The 22,217-nt window shown below is 44.4% G+C and overlaps 1 long non-coding RNA gene across 6 annotated transcripts; it reads left to right on the forward strand.

The window, feature by feature from the left end:
• The first annotated feature begins 1,632 nt into the window (after positions 1–1,632).
• On the forward strand, positions 1,633–16,756 carry LOC149327726 (uncharacterized). Of its 6 annotated transcripts, none has more exons than XR_016286296.1 (5): positions 1,633–2,132; positions 2,938–2,985; positions 3,502–3,619; positions 6,087–11,523; positions 16,648–16,756. It is a non-coding gene; the product is annotated as an uncharacterized LOC149327726 (long non-coding RNA). The 6 variants fall into 6 exon arrangements; XR_016286295.1 differs by lacking the exon at positions 16,648–16,756 and having other exon boundaries at positions 1,706–2,132; positions 6,087–10,369; positions 10,552–13,326; XR_016286298.1 differs by having other exon boundaries at positions 1,707–2,132; positions 6,087–10,369.
• The last annotated feature ends 5,461 nt before the right edge of the window (positions 16,757–22,217 follow it).

A 22,217-nucleotide genomic window follows, 5' to 3' on the forward strand; every position in this document is an offset into this window, starting at 1 on the left:
ATTTTCGCCAGGGAGGGGGCTAAAAATGTGTGGTTTAAGTGTTTGATTCTGATCTGATTTTATTACAACCTTATTCTCACATTGCCACCACGCTATGGCCGCGAGCCTGTTATTTTCTTGGCCATTTTTCATTGCCGCTGACAGCTGTCAGTGAAGTTTTGTGTATATCTGTCTCATATAGCTAGTGTTGCTTATTTCTGGCGTTTCATTCTTCGTGCTCATGGTACATGTGCTCTGACAGGTGACCTTTTCACATGTGTATGTGTGTGCATATATATATATGAGTTACGACTTTTTTTTCTGATTAACCTGCCCCAGTTGTACATCGGCGCATCATCGGTGAGCCCCAGTTGTAGTCGCCAGGCAGGTGTTTCGGTGTCAGAACATCCCTCCAAAATTTTCTGAGCTCTACATCCTCCCCCCCCCCCCACACACACACACATTGCATTGATATAGTAAATGTGGAAACGAAAATAAGAGTGCCCATTTATTCTTCACCGTCGCACGGCGTATATGGCACTCCTTTCAATTCTAGGCACAGTTCACCCCATTATTAACAGACCTTTTTACGTCAGTTTACTTTTTCATCATTTGCATTCTCCTCCAATGAATGTATCGCGAAAATAAAAAGTGCTTTTTTTTAAAGGACCTGCAGCCGAGCGCAGGTTTGCATGTATGGGGTTGAAGTTTTGACAAATGTCATTTGTTTGCAGTTGATGACTTTGTTATAGAGCAGAAGCTTTTGTGTTGTTGCATATGATGTGAAGATATTGTAAATAGCTACGTTTTTTCGTGCGAGTTGTTTTTTGTGAGAAAATAAACGTTTTTTACAAATGAATTCAGTTCTCGGAATCCTGTGTGCATTCGTATCTTTATGTAGATATTGCAGTGAACAAAACTAACCCTTCGCCTTTATTAAAGAAAAAAAATCTCTAAGGTATTGTTTAAGCGCAGGGTCTCTTTCTTTTCATTTTTACCGGCGGCGTATAACAGGGGCGTGCAAGCATGCAAAGCGAGCGCAGCGGCTTCCTTTAAAATATCGCCCTTCACCCATGTCATGGCCCCCGCTGCTCACACAAGCGCAGTCGCGAAAAACGAAAATAGTTACACTAACACCAGTGACGATCACTAGAGCGTTGCAAGAGCACGCCTAATAGCAACGAGGTTTCACTGCCGATGGGAACGGGAGCGCGAATGGCACACGCACACTGCACGCACAGGACGCGAAACGTCCGCGCAATACGCCGACGACCTCTCTAGCGCACGGCGTATTGAATCACTGGTGAACGAACAGCGCGAGTGCTCCTCAGTAAGCAGCGGTGGTCTCCCGACGGCTCCGAGCAGTGACGCAGTTGACGAAATGCCCGTGCGATCGTGGTCGAGCACGTTGAAATCAATGCACGCAACAACGAGAGTTTTGCAGCGAATTCCGCCTGAGATATGAGTGAATGGCGCCAACGTAAGCTTGTGAGCACGATCAAAAATAAACTCGAGCAGTTGAGAAAAGTACGCCGCACCGCAACTGCTACGCCGCGGTCGTCTGCTACCGCACGGCTTGCAAGCAGCAACTACGACGCCGTTGCTAAGCTGCCCGGACAAGATGGCCTCCCGATCGCGAAAAAACCACGTGATTTCCTCCACATTTTTCTCCCATGGTGTTGTGTGGAAAGGGCCTCTCCTCTCTTTTTCCTTCCTCCATGGAACTGTCACTTCCATGAAGCAAAATTAGTGCCGCACGGCCGTCCGCTGTTGACTGGAAAGTGCCCAACCTTGAAGTGCCCGGCTGCGTATTTCCATTTCAGCGTACGTAGCCGCATCGGCCGCTAGTTGCGCTGCTTGTCTGCAACGTCACATCCGGCGTTGTCATGACAACATTGGAACGCCGCTGCTCGCAGTCGATCGGGCCACTGGGCGCCTTCGCTTTGCTTACCCTTTTTGTGCGCAGAGCCAGTTTGCCCTGCAATCTCCTTTTGGCAAGAAATAACTTCTGTTCTGGAGCCCTCCACTTCGGCGTGCCTCCAGAAGCGGAGAGATGGGACAAGCGAGGGAGATGCCGTGTCACAGGCTGCTGCGAACTGCGATGTGACCCGTCTATTATTCTGCGGTTGAGTGACTACTGTTTGTTGCGAAAGGTTGGTCGGAACTTCGTATTGTGTACCATGGCTGTGTATCGCGATTAACTTCTGATCCGATGCAAGGAGGAGAGCGACATTAGATTACCGCTCTTGCTAGAAGCAACACGTTTCTGTTTAGTATAATACAATGGATTGGATGGTAGTCAGGTTGGATGCTAGCTTGTGACAGGGGTTCGGGCCAATGACATATGCACCTTCAACTGCACGCTTTCTGAGGCTACATTTTTCCTTAAGGTGCGGTGTTCACCGAGATGTGGAGATCTGAGAGCTACTGTATCATTTTCTCAAAAAACATTTCCTTTACTCAAAACACATGCTTTCACATTGCTCCGCATAAGCAGACTTAAGTGCTTACCTGCAAGAAAAAAGCACAACTGACTGGACCAGTTTGTGTACGTTTTGTGTGTACTCGCAAAGTGCGTGCATTAGTTGCAAGGTGGTAAGCACCAAACATTCATGTTACTAACATTGTCTATGTGCTAACAGATGCTGCTTGTTGAAATTGCTGCAGAAAAGTGCAGCTTAGATTAAATTTTTTGCCTTTATTTGCAGTGATTCTGTGCGAGGAGCAAGTTTGGTCTGTAGACGAATTATTTCATTGATAGACAGGTCACCTGTGAGCCTTGAGTAGCTCTGTTAAAAGAATGAGATGTGCTGCAGGTTATTTTCAGGGTGCCCTCTATCTCCTCTGGCTGTGGCTTGTTTCTCTGCGATGTCTGCTCTCACAGTATTACATTGCCTCAGTTATGAATGCTACGGATACCGAGTAACTGTACTCAGCTTTTTTTTTTTTTACTTGCAGGAAATGACACCTCAAATTGCAGCAACACAAGTACAGGGTTGAGCAGAGGTGATTTCAAGACTTATCATTTCATGAATCTTAGATGCCTGCAAAGCCTTTTAAACAATTTCTATTCATTGGGGCCATTGTTGCTGGGTATAAGAACAGCCATATGCAATAAAGCTTATCGCTGCCGGGTCCTTTTTTTGTTTTGCAGATTTTCTTGATTGGCTTCAGTCGTTTGTGGCAGTTTGGCAGCTGTAACATTTATTGCAACCAAAGATTGCCTGCTTTGGCTATATTTACTTTTCTATTTTGTGTGTGTGGTAGTCTCCTTTCTAAGGAATCCAATTTTTGTGTGTATGAACAACTGATATATGGCCACAGTGCACTTTAGCTAGTGTATTTCCAGGACATTATTTTAAAGACACTTAGGCTACCCTTGTCATGCACAGCCTTACACGTGCCATGCTGTACTTGTCATATAGAGTGCATGCAACAATAGCATAAAGTAATTGAGATTAAAGGAATGTTGTCATTGAGCATTTTGAGGCACAACCCCAATACGTAGTTGTCCGATTCTAGCTCCTGTGGAGGGGCCGCATGTATCCAGTGCCAGACCTGGCAGAGCGTTCATAGACGGCCAGGCATGAGCACTACATTTTGGATCTGTTGCAGAGCTGCTACTCGAATTCAGCATACAGTAAGGCTTTTGGTGCTTTGGAATGTTTGCTTATCTTTATTTACAGTTATTCATAGGCCATTCTTGTTTGGTGACGTGCAAGCTAATATAGATGTCTTTTGTTTTGTATAGCTTAAATGCGCATGCCGTGATGACATTCTCTTACAGTAGTGGTAAAAAATGTAGTAGTGTACCAAATTCATACCAATACATACATACACTTAAACATCGGACATGTAACAGTTAATCACTTTACACCACTATGCACAAGAAAGCCAGCAGAGGCAAAATACAATTTTACAGTAACTTAGTGACACCTTCCCTGCAAAAAAAAATTAAAACTCAAATGTGTTTCAGTATAGAAAATAGAGATGTTGTGTGAAGACAGGCGTACCGCACATCAAAACAGAATGAGAGGAAGGACGTGTGTATTCACCTCAGTGTGACCCACTGATCTCCACTAGGGAGCTGGATGCCGCGTCGGGCACCCGAAAGTGAAGCCACCGGAAGTAAGTGGCCTTGTCCCGGAAGTCAGCCTTTGGCAGTGCATGAAATCGGACCTCAGCACGGTTTTTCAGTTCCACTTTTGTTTTCCCACTTGGCATTTCGTCTTTTCGTCGTTCTCGTCTTTTTACATGACAATGCCTACCTGTTGCGTCATCAATTGAGCGAGGAGACCAGCGAAGTCTTCGGGAAGGACGTTTCGAAAATAAGGGCCCATTGCATTTCAATGGGGCGACAGACGACAGGACGCCGCAACGCACAGCAAGTATGGAGCCTCGTCTACTCGGCTCGGTGTCGTCTCGTTTGCCTAGCTTCGCCAACTGTGCTCTTTACTGCGATGCTTGATCCCACGCTCAAGCCCAAGTTATGCTATCAATGGGGGATAAATATAAGAAAGAATAGGTTGAAACATTCACCAGGCAGGCAGCTTACTTTGCAGCGACCATTTTACCGAATTAAGTTTAGACCGAACCGGAGCCAGGGCTAGGCTACTATCTTGTGAGGTGTCGACGGTGTTCGGTTGGTTCACATTAGCGCCTCCAAAAGGTATGGTACTGCTTTTTCGACGGAGTGTGTCACGTACTGTTTCGTGTTGTAGCAAGTTAAGCCTGAATGGTCTTTAATTCGTGGTGCTTGGTGCAGTTGACTTCTAACAGCGCTTCTCAAGCGCACTGCACCATTCGCCTTTCTTGTCAGTCGTTCCTCTCGCGCTTGCCTTTTCTTTACTGCACGAAAATTCGGTTTTAAGGTGACCTAGCCTCATCGTCATTCCACTACTTCTCCTTTACGCTCGGAATACACGAACCAGGCAAGAACATAGTGTTTAATGCACGTACCCCCTTGCCGAGGCAGGGTGAGACCTGCATGCCGATTTTCTTCGCTTTCGCAGAAATTACAGGGTTCTGCACACAATGCTCACATTTCTCGCGTTCAGCTTGCTTCTTCCTTTCATATTACAGCAGACATCACACGAAAACAACGCAAAAAACTGAGAACGAAAGGGCGAAAGACACGACTTTTTGCATTGAAATACACAGCAGACACCCGACTTCCGGGACAAGCGGTCCAACTTCCGGTGGCTTCACTCGCGCTCGTCTCGGAAAGCGGGAATGCGGCATCCAGCCACCTAGTGGAGATCAGTGGTATGACCTGCAATGCACAAGGCAGAGTCAATGATAATTTTGTAAAGTGCGAAACTAGCTCCGGTGAGCCTCCAATGGAAAAGGTTTCAGCATCTTGGGAAGAGACCACAGCTGAGGACTTGTGAGGTGCTTGAAGGGAGGAGCATTTATCGGAAAAGTAGATGACTACTAGAAAAGAAGAGAGTGAGCTGGGAGTTCTTGTGGTGAGGAGGTCACCTTTTTTTGCAGCTCACCATTCTGGTCACCACTTTCTGTTGTCATTTCATCTTTTGTGCATACAGTGTCTGAAGGCATCTGCTTCAGGTAGGGAAAGTAAATGTCTCCAGGTCAAGTACTTTTCTGGAGTTGGTGGCACATCTTCCACAATGTCTTCGTTCAGATGTTATCAGTCTTATTATAGGTGTTAATCGTTTTGTGAAACATCTTGATTGTCAGTGCTACAAGTCATTATTAGAATATCTCTCCATCAAGCTCCTTCTGGAATAAATTTCTAGCAAATATGGTTCTGACGCCAGTGCTGTTATAACCTGTTTTCTCCTCTGGCAGCACATTCTCCCAGCTTTTCAAGCATTAGCCACTATTTTTTTATTCTTATTTGCATTTGACTTCCAGTGCTTCGTTACATTTGATGAAAGTTGGATTGTCCCTGCTGCTAGAGAAAAAAGCTTCTCTACCTGTTCTGGACATGACAATCAAGGCAGCTGCTGATGGTGTGTGCACTGATGGCTGTAATAATTTCACTTGAGTTTCTTCATTCAATTCAGTCATCTCCAGCTATACTTTTGTTCAAAAGTGGTGCATAACACGTCTTAAAAGCTCTCTGCATTGCTTTGTATTTGCAGTACTCAAGTATTTCAGCATCAGTTAGTCGGCAAAGGTATCAACAGCCTACCTGAGTAAGGCGCTGCATTCTTTTTGCATCACACTTATGGCTTCTTGCATTTTTGATGACACTGACTAATGCTTCTGTACCATTCAGTGCATGATAATTGTCGGCTATAGCAGTTCAGTTGTGGACATTTACAGTAAACTTGTTTCACAATTTTGAAAGAGCTTCACTGCCATGTATTGCAATTTTATACTGATCAGAAGGGGTTGTTGCAAACATAATTACATGAAAAGCTGATTTCTGACCTGGGGAGTTTGACTCTTGGCCCTGTTTCACTCTGACTGACACATCTGCATTTGGCTGGTTGCAGGTTGCTTTTGCACAATCCTTTGCATCACTTTAAAGAGCCTCTGACTACCCTCTGGTCAAAAATGTGTTACGCCGAGGTAATGTGTTGTCATCCCTGGAACACACAGGCGCAGATAAATTTTCGAAAACAGGTATAATAGTGAGATGACATGATCATATAATTTCTTCGTGTTTGTCTCATTTCATGCCGTCTTTGAGGTTTTCCTTCCTTCCACGTGGCCGACTAGCCTGAGCAGACGAAGTTTCCCTTCTCCTATTTTAGCTCAAGGCAGATTTAGTCACACGCCTGTATCGCAGCCTCTCCTTGACAAGTACTTGATCTTTGCTACTATGAGAATTTTGGTCTTCCGTGTGCTTTGTTTTCTTTGCAGCCCGAAGTTTTGGGTTGCTGCATCGTTCATTCTTGGGAGTCAGAAGTTTACGATTGACCTCACATTGAAACGGGCTCCGCCGTGTGTGCCTAATTCAGAAAACGCCGGTAATCATTCAGCGTGTGGGGCAGCACAGAATGGTTCACCGTGCTTTGTGGTAAATATAAATATCAGCGCTCTCTAAAATGTTTAAGTGTGAAGACTATACAAATGATGGAGCACACAGAACACGTTAAAGCATTCATGGACTATGGACAATAAACCAAAAATTTCGTTTTTGTGTGCAGATATCTGCATGGAGACGATGTGATGCCAGAGGAAGTATGTCATTGTGGTCTATGTTGCCACATTGGTTGCACCTGTCGTTCACCTGCCAGCCAGGATAATTGAGGCCATAAGTAGTAGCATGCTGTGTTGCTAGAAGCTGTGAACCATCATAGGCTTACCATTAGAGCTTTGCAGGTAATACTGAGTGTTAATGTACAAATTCATGCAGCATCAACATGTGACATAATCAACTGTAAACCAAACAAAAGTGCACAAAATCAAAGTTGTAACCAAACTTAGATTTGAAAACATATCTTCAAACCGTTAAAAACAGCAGGCACGCACAAACGTTCAGGAATGGCATTATCTGAGTTGTAACCAGACTCAAATTTCAAAACATCTTCAAGCCTTAAAAACAGCAGGCACGCACAAGCATTCAGGAACGGCATTATCACATGAGAAGCTGTATTACCATGAGCACCCATTATCCTTCGCTGAGAGGTAGAGGCAATGCTTTCATTCCTGGTAGGAATGAAATAACAGCTGAGTAAATGTGTAACATTGATTTCTTTCCATCTGCCTTGCATTGTCATTCTCTGCTTAAGGAAGTCAATGCACCAACAACTGGGTGATGGTGTTTAAATGTTCCAAACTCTCTTTACTGCACTTCTTTATGCTCGAGTGCTCGACTTGGCAGAATTTCTCTCATATACTCTTACAATCAAACCTCATCATTACAGGGGAATCAGAATTTCTTCATTGTAACTATTACGTTGCTATAACCATTTCTACCCTAAAAAAGCAGTTTGGCATGTCAGTAAGGTGTACTCTAGACAGAATTAACTGATGGCAATAAGCAGCCTATCATGCGACTAAATGATCGTGGCGTGATTGTTATGGTCACTAATTACACAAGTCGCAAAAGAAACGAAACAAAAAGATCAAACATTTATCGTTATGTTTCACACGCACACAAAAATTGGCTCAATCACAATTCGCCTCGAAGTAGTCTTTCATTATCCTCTGGAGGGTCTTCAGGGGCATTTGTATCCGAGCCAACCCCCGTTTGAGGCTGCAGATTTTGTTGTTCTGTGATCACTGTTTATCACATTGGCAAACAGGTGAAACAAAGCTATAGGCTAGGTTAGTGCGCTCACTTTATGCAGTTTCTCACTTGTGAAAAAACCAAGTGCACAAATGCAAAATACAGTCTTACGGTATGCTGTTTGTGCACACATTTTCAGTGATTCAACAAGTGTTGATTTGAGTGCTGTACAACTGCATCCAGTGGTCAGCATCTGCGGCATGTTGCAAGTTGGAGCGGAACACTTTCACATCAGGTATAGAGGACTCGAGGTCTTCTACACAATCTAAGGTAGCCGCCTCCGCCATTGTTTTCCACGAGGAGAGCTACAATTCAGCACTGTGAAGTGCTGTGTCGTCAACCACCGCAGGCAGCAAGTCCGTGAACTGCCAGCACGGACATATAGCATTGGAGACAAGACCAAGCTCAGAAGAGCGCAGGAAATAAAATCGCGTGAAGTAGTGTTTCGGTGTCGTTTATGAGATTCGTACGTGAGTTTGCTTTGTATACTTCTTTGCTTTGTTTTCTTTTTCATGTTGAAACATACCAAGTGTTTCAGCGGACACTTTCGAAAATTTTTATAAATATGCTTATTGGGGTAAAAATTTTGCGGCACAGTGTTACCAGTGTTGGCAGACACCAGAAAAGTGGTGTTTTGTCTGAAGTCGTGAGCTGGTTAACTAATTTTTAATAATTACCTCTGTAACTAGTAGAATTAGGCACCTAGTTGCAATTAGAGATTTGTAGCTGGTCGTCAGTAATAGCTATACCAGTTTTTAGAGTTTCGAAATCGAGGTTACCCTCGCTGTCGTGACTTGGCAAAATCTGGCTGCATCGTGCGAAAATACCACGGGCTTTCGAAAGCATGGAGGTAAAGCAACTGCTACAGTGCATGTAACTAGTCGAAAAAGCCAAATTTTGTTGAGCCACAGTGCCAAGAGTAATCGCGTTTTCTGATTTCTAAAAACTGATGTGGCTGTTACTAAAGACCAGCTATAAATCTCTAACTGCAATTAGGCGCCTAGGTGAGCTAGTTAAGAAAATTCGTTAACTAGCTTACTACTCACAATGATTCACCAGTTTTCTGGTGTTCGCCAACACTGGTAATACTGTGCCGTAAAAGCCATATTTCCCCCAAAAAGTCTATCTATAAAATTTTTTGAAAGTGTTCGCTGAAACTCCCGGTATATTTATAAATGCAACAGCAGCACACGGCTGTTTTGATTTCGGATCGTGTTCAAATGCTTTTAAACTTTTTGGATTTAAAAAAAGAAACGAGCGAGGTCATGTTTTGGTTTCGTTTATGAAGTTTGTAACGTTGTAAGTTTGCTTTGTATACGCCTGAATTTAGATTTTATGTATGTACGTTCGCGTTACATACGCTCTCTTTGCTCTCTTTCGAATTTAGCGCGCGTGCTCTTATGCTAGGAAAATAGCTTTGTCAAGATGGCGGCGCCCAATTCACCCGCTTCGGTGAGAATTCGTCAGTGTTATTGGGTTTTTAGGCATATTCTTTGCCTTTCAATAACACACGTGATATTCGCTTTGCCTCCTCGCGCCAGAAGCAGAACGAATGAGGGATAAACTTCCTCTATTTACGTTTTTGACTCAAACACGACTGTGGATCGGCTTGATTTGGATGTTCAAGCTAAGGCAGTCATAGTCAAATGTAGCCGTTTCGGTTGTCGGCAGAAAGGTGCGAAATAACTCCACATGATGTTATTAAAAACGTTGCTCGGTTAAGTTGCCTAAAAAAATAGGCCCTGGCTGGAGCTCACTTTACCATGGTACTAGCTATAGTGAACTATAGTACTAGCTTTGCTTTGCTTAGTGCGAATCACAGCGCATAAAATATTTTCACATTTCAACACCAGATGGCGTTACTGCGGCCTGCGCTCCATCCATCTTTCCTTCCTCCATGGCTGCATCCATCCATCCTAATGTTGCAGGAAGTTTTAAAATTCGTCGTATATTTGTGCGACTTCTTTCGGCGGTTTTTGCTTTCGGCTGCTTTAGCGTTTCGAGTCCTGGACCTGCAGTCCGCATCGCTTCGGTTTCTCGAATTGACAATCGTGCCTGCATTCAGTTACAGCAAACCTTTTGACGAGCAGATGCAAGAGGAGCCTGTGGCAACGAATGGCCGGATTGCGGTGAACTTGTGCAGCGAGTTTTCTGGCCGGTGATGTTGACGATAAGATATGCAAGGTAATGATTTTCGTTACTTGAAAAGAACAGCTAATCTCCTCTCTGCAGACCAGGTACAAGAAGCCCCCGTGAAGCTGGTAATTGTAATACGCCTGTTCGTGCGAAAGGAAGTCTTTGAGGGGCTCGGGAGACCTGCATTGCCGTATATTTGTATGCATTTTTTTTTTTTTTTTTGCACACAGCTCAGAAACATGCTGACAAGCAGTATTAACAGGCCTGCAGTCTGGACTTGGCAGGTTACTGGGGCCAGCCCGACACTGCTAGAAAAACCAGCCTAAAGTCCGAGCGCACATTGCCAACTTTATTTACACTGTGAAGCAGTCAATGAGGACGCTGTTGTCATTTGCTAGTTGAGGTGAGCACAAGTAGCAGGTTACCGATCATTTTCCGCTGTGAAGCCGGACTTTCCGATGCCGAACAGCTATACTAATGTTACAGTAAAATGTGGCAGTCAAAGCAGAGAAAGGCCCAACCGAGTAAGGTGTTCGCGCAAAGCAGTGTGCGTCTTGGCCAACACTGTGGCTGCGTTCAGCTAGAGCATTGGCGTTGAATGACATCAGTGATTGTACTGAGGCTGTTCAAGAAGCTCATTTCCTGCGTTGTTTAAATGTGGCAAGTGAACACTACAATGGCTCCTCTGTCTCGATGCCATTGTGAATGACAGGCCTCTCACATTAAAAAAAAGGATTGAAAATTTTCACTTTCCATGTCATGCTCTCAGCAATTCTGTCAAAGTGCTCAAAGAGGTTAATTCAAATTGAGGCAGGTGTAACCATTCAGTCCTCCAAGAGAAAAACAGCCCTGGTGCTATTTTCAGTGCGAGATGGTTTACTACCTTATTTGGCGAAAAGTTTTCTTGTGCTCAGTGCTGAACCAATGCTATATGAAAGCATTTGTTCCTAACCTGGTCGTCATAAAAATTCCGACTCATGTCTTGAGTGATTTATTTGTGGATAGCCTTGATACCTTATATGTGTAGACACATCAAATTTTTCTTAGTGTATTTGTGCTTTGGATTTGTGTAAGGCATCAGTAAGCATGAATCACTGCAAGAAATTTGCCTACGCTCAGTAAATAATTTCTAATTGAATTTCTCTTGCCACACAGTTCCTGTATTGGTTTCAGGTTGCCGAACAATGGTTGCAACGTCACAAGTGAGTATAAGATCACGTGAGGCCCACAAAAACTGCTCTATATTAGCTCCTTATCCAGTTGCTGTCATTCTGGCTTCTGAAGCAGCTTAGCATAAGTTTACAGGAATTAAATTATACAAGCAGTGAATATATTGCAGCTTTTGTATACGTCATTCGATTTCATATACACCTATGGCGACAGAACCTTCGTTCGGCAGCCTGGAACGGAAGCTGCAGGACAAAAGAAAATCGATTAAAAATTATTTATTGAGTGCTGGCGATTTCGATCCTATTACCCTTGTTTACTAATGTCATATGCACAGTTCCAGTATTTGCTATTTCCTTCAAACTATTTGCAAGGGAGTTTATTACAATCCGAGAAAATTTCAGTTTAGTCGGTCAGGTAGTCAGTTATTGAGAAAAGAATCAGAAATTTTCAAAAGGGTGATTTTGAGAAAAACGCAATTTTATGTTTGCACATATACTACAGCAGTTGAGAATGCACCAGCAGAATACATGCACTTGTTGACTTTATTGGCATCTCCTCCGAAGCCTTCATGTTTATTCTCTCTGACGTTTCTTGCTCTCGGAGGAACTTCAGAACTCAGCAACAAGCTCCTTGGCAGCAGCAAGGCAACACGCTGCTTGACAAGCCAGTTGAGACAAACTTCTCGGCTTACACTTGATTGGATGCTATGTGTATTTAGAACTTGCACTTTCTGCTGTATCATCACCATAGATATATTACATCACTGCATGTTGCAGTCTTCAACCGGTCAGTCCCAAGAAATGTTGTTTTAGGACAGCGGTATCAAATCAGCTGATTCATTTATTCGGTGGTTTTGAGTGTCCTGCCGTGGAGTCACTTTCTTAGATGACCTGGCAGTGATAAAGCCACAAACACTGGCTTAGCTGCTTGTAGAACAGCAGTTGGCAGGCTGTTTCTGTGGTAGGAGGCCTCTGGATTGCCTTCACCGAGGGCTCGGACACCATTTCTGTGAAACTTCCTCCTTCTCATCTACTATGTAGGCACTGTCACCATGATGAAGCAAAGTGATCGCAACAAAAACCTGTGACAACTAGGCTTCAGTGCTCTACAAAAGCATTCCTTATGATAAAACTTTCAATTGAAACTGATAAAAAAGTACAGAACTTGAACATCTATGTTATAAAAAAAAAATACATGTCCACAAAAAAGATGATGGAAAACAACATGTAACCAAAATGCTTTTTTAAATACTATGAGGTGCAGTTTTCAACACGGTGTCGAACTGGAGTTTTTTCAGGTTCGGGTTTACACTTTTTGGATTCCGTTCTGGGTTTGGCTCCAGAGCAACATTCCATTCCGGTTCAAAACGGTTCAGACTGTATTGAACCGGTTCAGACGGGTTCAGGATAAAAAAAATTTAGAATGTAGATGAATTTTAATCAACCAAGCTTGCTATGCTGTTTACTTTTTTCTGGCACATCAATATATAAAATAAAAAATGCAAAATTTTTTAAATGCGAGATGTTCTTACTTTACACACTTTATTTATTGTCCGCGGCAAAAAGGCAAATTTATGGCAAGAGCTGCAAAATTAAATGAACTCTAAATTAATGTAATTAATTTTAATTAATGCAAATTATTGCTTGCTGGTCACCACTATTGGTGCTTATAATTTTTGATAGGTGGATATACATTAGTGAACAAAAAAATTAATTTCCATTTTTTTTTATAAATTCAGAATATCATGAAAACAAGCTACCTCAATAAAACGGAGAGTTGAGCTAGTTGGTACATGTTTCTTGGAAAAAACAGCGCTAAACGAAAGGACAACGAAAAAGAGTACAACAGGACCGGCGCCGGTCCTGTTGTACTCTTTTTCGTTGTCCTTTCGTTTAGCGCTGTTTTTTCCAAGAAACAAGCTACCTATTTGCTATTTCTGAGTACAGTTTGATGCAGTAATGTCCTTTTCATCAAGCAGGAGTTGCATGGTGCACTGTCTCGTTTCAGTTCCTTTTTTATGTTTGTCCTTTCATGGGCTGTTTCCATTTCATGAACTTTTCCTATGTTCTAAATCATTATTAACTTGCTGCCACTTTCAAGTGATGTGGTGTGTGGGAACATGGACCACTGCACGTGCTTGTAAGAAATGGCCTAGGCCTAGTTAAGAGTTGCCACGACTGCTCAAATGGTAATTATCCCTGGCCACAACTCTGGGATTGTCATCTCTGAGTGGTTTTCAGAGTAACGGAGTTGACGGCTTTTCAAGTTTTGAATGGATATAGATTCAGAGGAGGTTTGGTTTTTTGGGCTTCATCGGAAGTGGCCAAATCAACAGAGTAAGTTGTTGAAAAAGAAATTGTTCGCATGAGCCAAGAAAACTCTCGACTCTATGCTTTCAACTTTTACAAAGTTTTTTTTTCTCGTACCAGGATCTAAAATGGTCGTATGAACTGTGAAATGTCAGGTGCCATGTGCTAAGCTAAACGACTGGAGCGCAGCTTCATACCTACACGTGTGCAAAAAGAATCGGGCTTACAGTATGATATAGGCTAATGAACACCTGGTGTGGATAGGTGTCGAATGTAATACAGTGCTTTTATTAGAGTAATCGAAGTTCTTGTCATGTGGAAATGATAGGATTTGTTGTATACTTAGGCCAGATGCACTTTATATGAACCTCATCATCAAATTTTATCATTAAATCATGGAGGCGGCAACAGCACTGCCACAGGCTGATTCTCCTTTTGTACAGTAGGCCTCCTTGAACAAATTCAAGGTGTAATGAACAAAAAGATCTAATTATTGTTGGAAAGATTATGGTTTCATAGGCACACAATATTCTGGGCTTTAGATAAGAGTTGAAACAGAACGGTGACTCGAAGCACTCTTCTAAGCTTCTGAGAACTTGGTAGAAAAGGAGGAAGAGCTGACATTATGAGTTGCCATGCTGACCTGCGGAAATTATGTGCATTGAAAATTTTTGTATTTGATCCTGCAGCCATGGGTTCCACATCCATGGGTGTATATGAGCTCGAGCCGTGTAGGAGGCATGTAAAGAGACATCTGCCTTTGGCAATGTGAAATTCGATAAAGGGAGCTGACAAAACTGCACCCGCGAATTTGGCCTACGGTGAACTAGTAAGGTGAACAGCAACGAAAGGTTCCTCTGCTTCGGTTGTAAATAGACACTGGCATGATGCCTTATGCTGCCTCGAGGGCCCGTGAATATTTACTTCCCTCAACTGTGAACATGAAAATAGCTTAGCACATGCGTCAAACTTCGCTGTCGCCTGAAGTTTGCCGCCACTCACAGCCACTCACCCATGTCCTATCACCACTCGTCTCTCTCCCACTTACATCCACTCACTCGCACTCACACTCATGACCACCCACACATCCATTCACTCGCACTCACAACCACTCACTCACACTCATGACCACCTACACTCGCATCCACTCACTCGCACTCATACTCACTGACGTAGGTGTGAGGCGATATGAGTGCACTCATGAGTGAGTGTGCCGACCTATGCTGTTAAGAGCCAGATTCTTCTAGGCGTCCGTGCTGGGCAGTCCCACAGCAAGTGATGAGTGTTGGCTTCAATATCTTTGCATTGACATATTGGACACCCAAGTCGAGGAAGGAGATCTCGAAACTGAGGCCATTTCTGAGTCACAGCTGGAGTGAGGGCAACCCCAACCCAGATCCTCCGAAGCACAACCTCCTCTGCAGAAGAGGGTTACCGCACAGGCTGAGAGCACGTTTTTGGCACAAGAGGTGTTCCTTTCCCGATGAAAGAAAGGTACACTGTAGTAGCTTCGTTGCTAGGCCCTTATGTCTTAGTCAAGGTTTGAAGGCGAAGCTCTAGACCCTCCGCTACTGGCTGTGAACACCTCAGACACTTATCGCATCCCTGAAGCGGCTTGTCCACAGCCAGAAGGGCCTCGGCCAGAAGCATATGACCAAGCTTATAAAATTGGCTTGATAGGATCTGCTCTGAGGGAACAAACGTGCACAGTGCACTTTTCAAAAAATTAAACGCTACTTTTATCTGACATTGTCTTTTGACTGTAATAAGGCAAGTCCACTTAGTACAGATTTCAGATACAATGAACGCTCAGGTTCGTTATAAGTAGGCTCAACTGTATTCAAAGCCTCAGTTGGCTGCTAGCTCTCTAGAGTGTACAGGTTATCAGCAAATACAGATCGCGACAGGGAATTCGCCTCAGCCAGGTTCACAGTTCACAGCCAGCTCACATTTCGGTTTCACGGGCCGCCTGTTGGCTATGGTTACCGTGATCGGTTGAGACTTAATACTACAAGAAGGTTAAAAAAAGTGATGTGCTGCCTCTTCATTTGTTGTCTTGCCAATTTTTGGGGCAGGCAGGCAAAAGAGTTGGAACAAAAGCTCGCAAAGTAGCGTTTGATCTAGTTTTTAGCATTATCTCAACTCCTGCAGCTGCTGAAACAGCATGATATAACCAATTGAGCTATAGTTTTATTTCAAAGTGTGAACAAATGGGCCGAAATTTGCGGTCCCTACTCATTTAAAAATTCCCACATGCTGCTGGACTGCTTTAAGTGCGAAGAAAAACGGTTGTGGATAGGCTTTCTCCTCCAGACATTTGTGAGCCTGCAGAGTACTCTTTTGTCTTCCCAACTTGTAGAAATGCTTTCTGTAGAACAGGCTAAAAGTCTTGAAAGGGCATATTTAGACCTACCATCCCATTCCTTCTTTGATGACAGTACTGTACTTGGTGCTAAAGTAATCGTGTGTTTCATTTGTGAATGTCAATCCCATTGTTCGTGTAATAAAAGGGACCAAATGTCACCTTCTCAAAATGCAAAAGTATTGACGCCAAGACAGTGCAGATATTTATTTATTTATTAGTACCTCACAGGCCCCGAAGAGCATTGGGTGAGGGGGGCAAATCGGAAAAAAGGTATATACAGATGGAAAAAACCGTGATATCGGACAAGAACGCGGTAAGCATGCTTAGCATGCTTTATGGTTCTACAGCGGATTTGCATCGTCACCAAAGTATTATCCCCAGAGGGTATTAAACGTGCACTAAGGCTAACATGGTGAAGTCTTATTCACAGGTATGGGTAAATGTTGACTGTGGCTCACTGTACTGTTCATTTTCTATTCCAGATGTACTTGTATTTCAAGCAGCAGACAACTTCCTTTCAGGAATAATTTCATCACTACTTGATGTGTCTGCAATAGTAACGTCCAGAATAAAGACCTTTTCAAAGATACAGTACTGCTGGAAGATCTCTTTTATTGTTTTGTTTTTGGATAAACTGTGTCAGCGCACATCTTGCTCTTGCACGTCATGCATGTCTTAGATTTTCTCAGTCTTTCTTGACCCTTGGAGAACTACAAAAGCTTCCTTGAGGTGCCGAGGAATGCCATGCATCTTAGTTTATACCCTTTGTGCTGTACACGTATGCATACAAAATGAAGATGCGAGAGAGAGCCTGTTAACAGAATACTCAAATTCATTGAATGATGACTGGCTATATAGTGAGAACCTATAAAGCAGTTATTGCGACTAGTCCGAAAGTGAGGTGAGTAAAGCAAAGCTCCAGGTTCATGCATGCTTGGATATAGACACTTCAGGTAACCCAGTAAGAACTCGGTGGTTCTATAGAACACAGTTTGATAATCCGTGAAAGTATGTATGCACATACAAGCAGTGGCTGGCTTGCTGTGCATCTGTAAAAATTGGCAGTTCTTCTGATGTCCCACCAGACAATAGCATCTTTGAAAATTGAAATATAAATTGCACTTCCTGTGCTCCCACCTAACTCAACTTTCTTCTGTACAGGGTTATGCACTGCCAACTTGAACACAGGAGCACGCTCTCTGGTTACACTTCAGCTCTGTAAAGTGCCACACGGGAGAGAAGTCTACGTTATTTTATGTATGTGCAAAGTTTAGCAATTGTGGCAGCTCCCTGCACCTGTTCAACAGCTCACATTTGTCCATAATATGCCAGACACATGTTCAAGTTGGAAGGTAACAGCCCTCTTAGTGCATGTCCCAAGGCACGCCCCTGAGTAATAATGCCTACTAACAAATGGCATATTCAAATTGTGTGACAATCTTCCTTTTCCAGATGCTCGTGTATGATGTTGACTCCTGACCATTTACATGCTTATTCCACTCATCTTAAGAATAAGCCAACTATACTGATTGGTTTGGGCTGAGACAGTTATTGTTTTACAAGCCTTACAGTACTGACTCGTCCAAAGATAGCTGAATCCTCCATTGCTTTTTTGGCCACATCTCCAGGCGTTACGCATGCTTAAAGCACCATATGCACGAGTAAAGGCAAAGGCTGTTGAGTAATAGAATGCCACAGGAGAACAGATAAAGCTGACCAACCAGAATTTCAGTAAAGCAGGAAGCCTGTTGAACCAAATGAACGGGCACTTGAACAGTGCCACCACAAATGGAAAGTTCGATGAGCCCAAGACAAGCACAACTATGTTCAGTAAACAACAGCATCCACAGCGATTGCTTTCGATAAGCAATGTAGTGAACTCCAAGGAATTAGCAAGGTTAAGGAGGGGATTAAAGAACAACTTCCCTGTTTCGCGATGGTTGAGGTGAAGTAAATAATAGACCACTCGACCTTTATCATTATGTGCGGTTACTTGTAGACATATCTAAGTGTTTAGATGGATAAGTCTTCTTGCTCCAATACACTGTAGCGCAGCAAAAGGCGATGACACAAGAGACGAGCTCGTAGTGTTCGTCTCTTGTGTCCTCGTCTTTTGCTACGCTACAGTGTATTGGAACTATGTACCAGCAAGCCCAAAAAGCCACGCTACTGAAGCCTTCTTGCTCGATCCCAGCACCGCACTCTTTGGTGGCACGAAGCATGCAAACTCCGATCCTTGGCAGTCGTGCGGTCCTCGTCGTTGAACGTGTTATTAATGCACTGCTCCCGCTGTCGCCTTGTAAACGAAAAGGAACGCGTCGCAGAGGCAGTCGTGCCAGCCAGAGAGCACGAAGTGGCCTGAGCGGCTGACAGACGCGAACGGCGTTGAACACATACTGTACTCCCGCTATCTCCTTTTAAACGATAAGGAACGCGTTACTGAGGCACTCGTGCCAGCCAGACAGAAAAACACGAAGGAACGCGTCACAGAGGCAGTCGTGCAAGCCAGAGAGCACGAAGTAGCCGAAGTGGCCTGAGCGGCTGACAGACGACGCGAACGGCCATTCCCAAGCACATTCTTCCTCCATGCCCAAGCAAAGCGCGAACAGTGGGCGCATTTGTTTTTCAGTCCCGGACTGTCCGGGACTACTTGCGGACTCGAGTCCGGTATTTGTTTTTCTCGGGCAGCCCGAAAGCTCCGCCCACCTGCTTGCATCGCCATAGCAACGCGTTCGTTTTTAGCCTATGGCAGTCCGCGGGCTGCTTGGGGCTGCTGAGAAGGCAGCAGACGATAGCTGCGCGCCGCGCTGGCAGCCATATTAAGTTAGACTCCGTGTGCATTTTGAGTGCTTTTCGTGTTCCTGGAGGTCGATATCATGCGTTAAACCTTCACATGAGCTCCGTAGCTCCTCTCTGAGCCATCGCAAGACTTTTTGTTCTTGCATCTTCGTTTATTTTCTTGAAATCCACCGCACACGGACGCGCGTTCGGAGCTGCGAGCGCTGGCAGAGTTTCGTGAGACGTACCCGCCGTCTGCTATCCCAGTGTTGCCATACTGTAGTGTTGCCAGACTTGCGCGACTTCCAGTGTTGCCAGGCTATAAGGTTGCCAGATTGTGAACTAAAACCCAGTGTGGCCAGACTATTTGTTCCCTCTCCCTTTTACATTCTCCTCCGCCTACAGCTACGCTGTCGAGCCGCAACCGCCCAGCTCGTTAGAGCAGCCTTGCCCGGAGTGGCCGCCGCCTGTTCGCCAAGCGAAAGAGCACGTCCGCGGCGGTTACGAAATTGTTTTTTTAGTGACTTGTCGAGCAGACGGGTACGACAGACGAAATCTGCCGCTGCGTGTCCCCAGTGAGCGTATTAAGACGAGAGAAACGCGTGATTTTGTTGAAATAAGCGTGCTACGCTCAAATTCACTTGTAGAGCAGACGGGTACGACAGACGAAATCTGCCGCTGCGTGTCCCCAGTGAGCGTATTAAGACGAGAGAAACGCGTGATTTTGTTGAAATAAGCGTGCTACGCTCAAATTCACTTGTAGAGTAGACGGGTACGACAGACGAAATCTGCCGATGCGTGGCCCCAGTGAGCGTATTAAGACGAGAGAAACGCGTGATTTTGTTGAAATAAGCGTGCTACGCTCAAATTCACTTGTAGAGCAGACGGGTACGACAGACGAAATCTGCCGATGCGTGGCCCCCCAGTGAGCGTATTAAGACGAGAGAAACGCGTGATTTTGTTGAAATAAGCGTGCTACGCTCAAATTCACTTGTCGAGCAGACGGGTACGACAGACGAAATCTGCCGATGCGTGGCCCCCCAGTGAGCGTATTAAGACGAGAGAAACGCGTGATTTTGTTGAAATAAGCGTGCTATGCTCAAATTCACTTGTCGAGCAGACGGGTACGACAGACGAAATCTGCCGATGCGTGGCCCCCCAGTGAGCGTATTAAGACGAGAGAAACGCGTGATTTTGTTGAAATAAGCGTGCTACGCTCAAATTCACTTGTAGAGCAGACGGGTACGACAGACGAAATCTGCCGATGCGTGGCCCCCCAGTGAGCGTATTAAGACGAGAGAAACGCGTGATTTTGTTGAAATAAGCGTGCTACGCTCAAATTCACTTGTCGAGCAGACGGGTACGACAGACGAAATCTGCCGATGCGTGGCCCCCCAGTGAGCGTATTAAGACGAGAGAAACGCGTGATTTTGTTGAAATAAGCGTGCTATGCTCAAATTCACTTGTCGAGCAGACGGGTACGACAGACGAAATCTGCCGATGCGTGGCCCCCCAGTGAGCGTATTAAGACGAGAGAAACGCGTGATTTTGTTGAAATAAGCGTGCTACGCTCAAATTCACTTGTCGAGCAGACGGGTACGACAGACGAAATCTGCCGATGCGTGGCCCCAGTGAGCGTATTAAGACGAGAGAAACGCGTGATTTTGTTGAAATAAGCGTACTATGCTCAAATTCACTTGTCGACCAGACGGGTACAGTTAACTTGAAACACTGGTCATACTCATCCTGGTCATGGCACCAGTTAACTTGAAACTCTGGTCATAATGGTCACGGCGCCAGTCAAGTTTTTCCTCCGGATCGTCGTCGGAATGGCCATTTCGTCCATGATCGTATGTGGTTAGCAGTTCGAAGGGCACTTCGCGCCAGTGGCGGTCCCAGAGATTGGTATTAGGGGGGTGGGGGGGGGGACGAACTTCCGTATACAAAAAAAATAAAGAAAATAGGCACAACATTTTTTTTATCTACATTTGATTTGTACAACAACTTTTGCGCGCTTTTTTTTTAAATAAAATGATGAACGATATAAATGTTATACCATAACTCTTGCCTTGAATGTTAACGGCTACGTGAGCAATATTCATTTCGATGCCAGGGGGAAACAGGTCGTCGGATGAGACATCCCGCCACGGTGGGTCTAGCAAGGTCAATGCACCTGTCCGGGCATTTCACGAGTGCGATTGGCGGCCCTCATTACTCAGTTGGCGGAAGGGGCTTTGTTCCGCCCTTGGTCCCCTCCGACAAGGGGGCTGGGCGGCGCGTCTTGTGAAGCCAACCGAAGGGATGATCCCTACGCTGGCGTAGCTGCGTCTCATGGTGGGATAGGTGGTAGCGGTTTATTTTAAAGAAAAAATAAAAAAAGGCGAAGGAAAAGAATGTTGCCGGCCGCGTCAATTGTCATCTGTAGCACGCGAGCTGCAGCCGGCGGAGGTGAAAGGGAAAATATAGCGAGGAGAAGTATAGAGGGGAGCGATGGCAAGAAAGGACAGGGAAGAGCTTTGTATGCTATTTATAAAATACAAAAAGTAATCAAGTTCGCGCCGCTCGCGCGCAAATGTCCGGGCTCTGTCCGAAAGCAAGAGCGCGCGAGCGGCCACTGTGCACAATCATTTACAGAAAACGACAAATTGTACGTAGCGTCCTGTCTCGAACTAATCGCGCGCGTGGCACACTGCCTTCGTCCACTCGTCCGGCTCAGGACAGCATTTTCACAAGCCTAATAAACAAATTAAACATGGACTTACAGAATATTGTTTTATGGTGTGAAAATAACTTGCTACAACTTAATCCTACAAAAACCACTTTCATGATATTCCGATCTCATCAAAAGCATGTCATCCCGAGCCCACACGTTTATCTGGGACATCATATTATCACTGCCTCCGAATCCGTTACATTTCTCGGCATCACGCTTGACTGCCATCTAAAATTTCATCTACACACGAAATCTATCAGTAAAAAAATTTCGTTTGGAATAAGGGTGTTAATAAAAACTAGACATTTCTTTCAACGCCATGTTCTCTTATCCCTGTTCTATGATTTCATTAACAGTCACCTTAATTATTGCCTGTCATCATGGGGAAATACCTATTCATGCCATGTGTCATGTATTTCTCATCTTCAAAGTCAAGCGCTTCGCATTTTATCTTTCAGCCCATATACACAGCCTCTGCTTCACCTCTTTACTCTGACCTAAACATTCTGCCGTTGAAATGCCTCCTTAATCTTAGGTTAGGCCTTCTAATCTACCGCGCTC

Source organism: Amblyomma mixtum, chromosome 10, assembly GCF_055824585.1.
Source record: "Amblyomma mixtum isolate Tamu chromosome 10, ASM5582458v1, whole genome shotgun sequence".
NCBI classification, from domain to species: Eukaryota; Metazoa; Arthropoda; class Arachnida; order Ixodida; family Ixodidae; genus Amblyomma; species Amblyomma mixtum.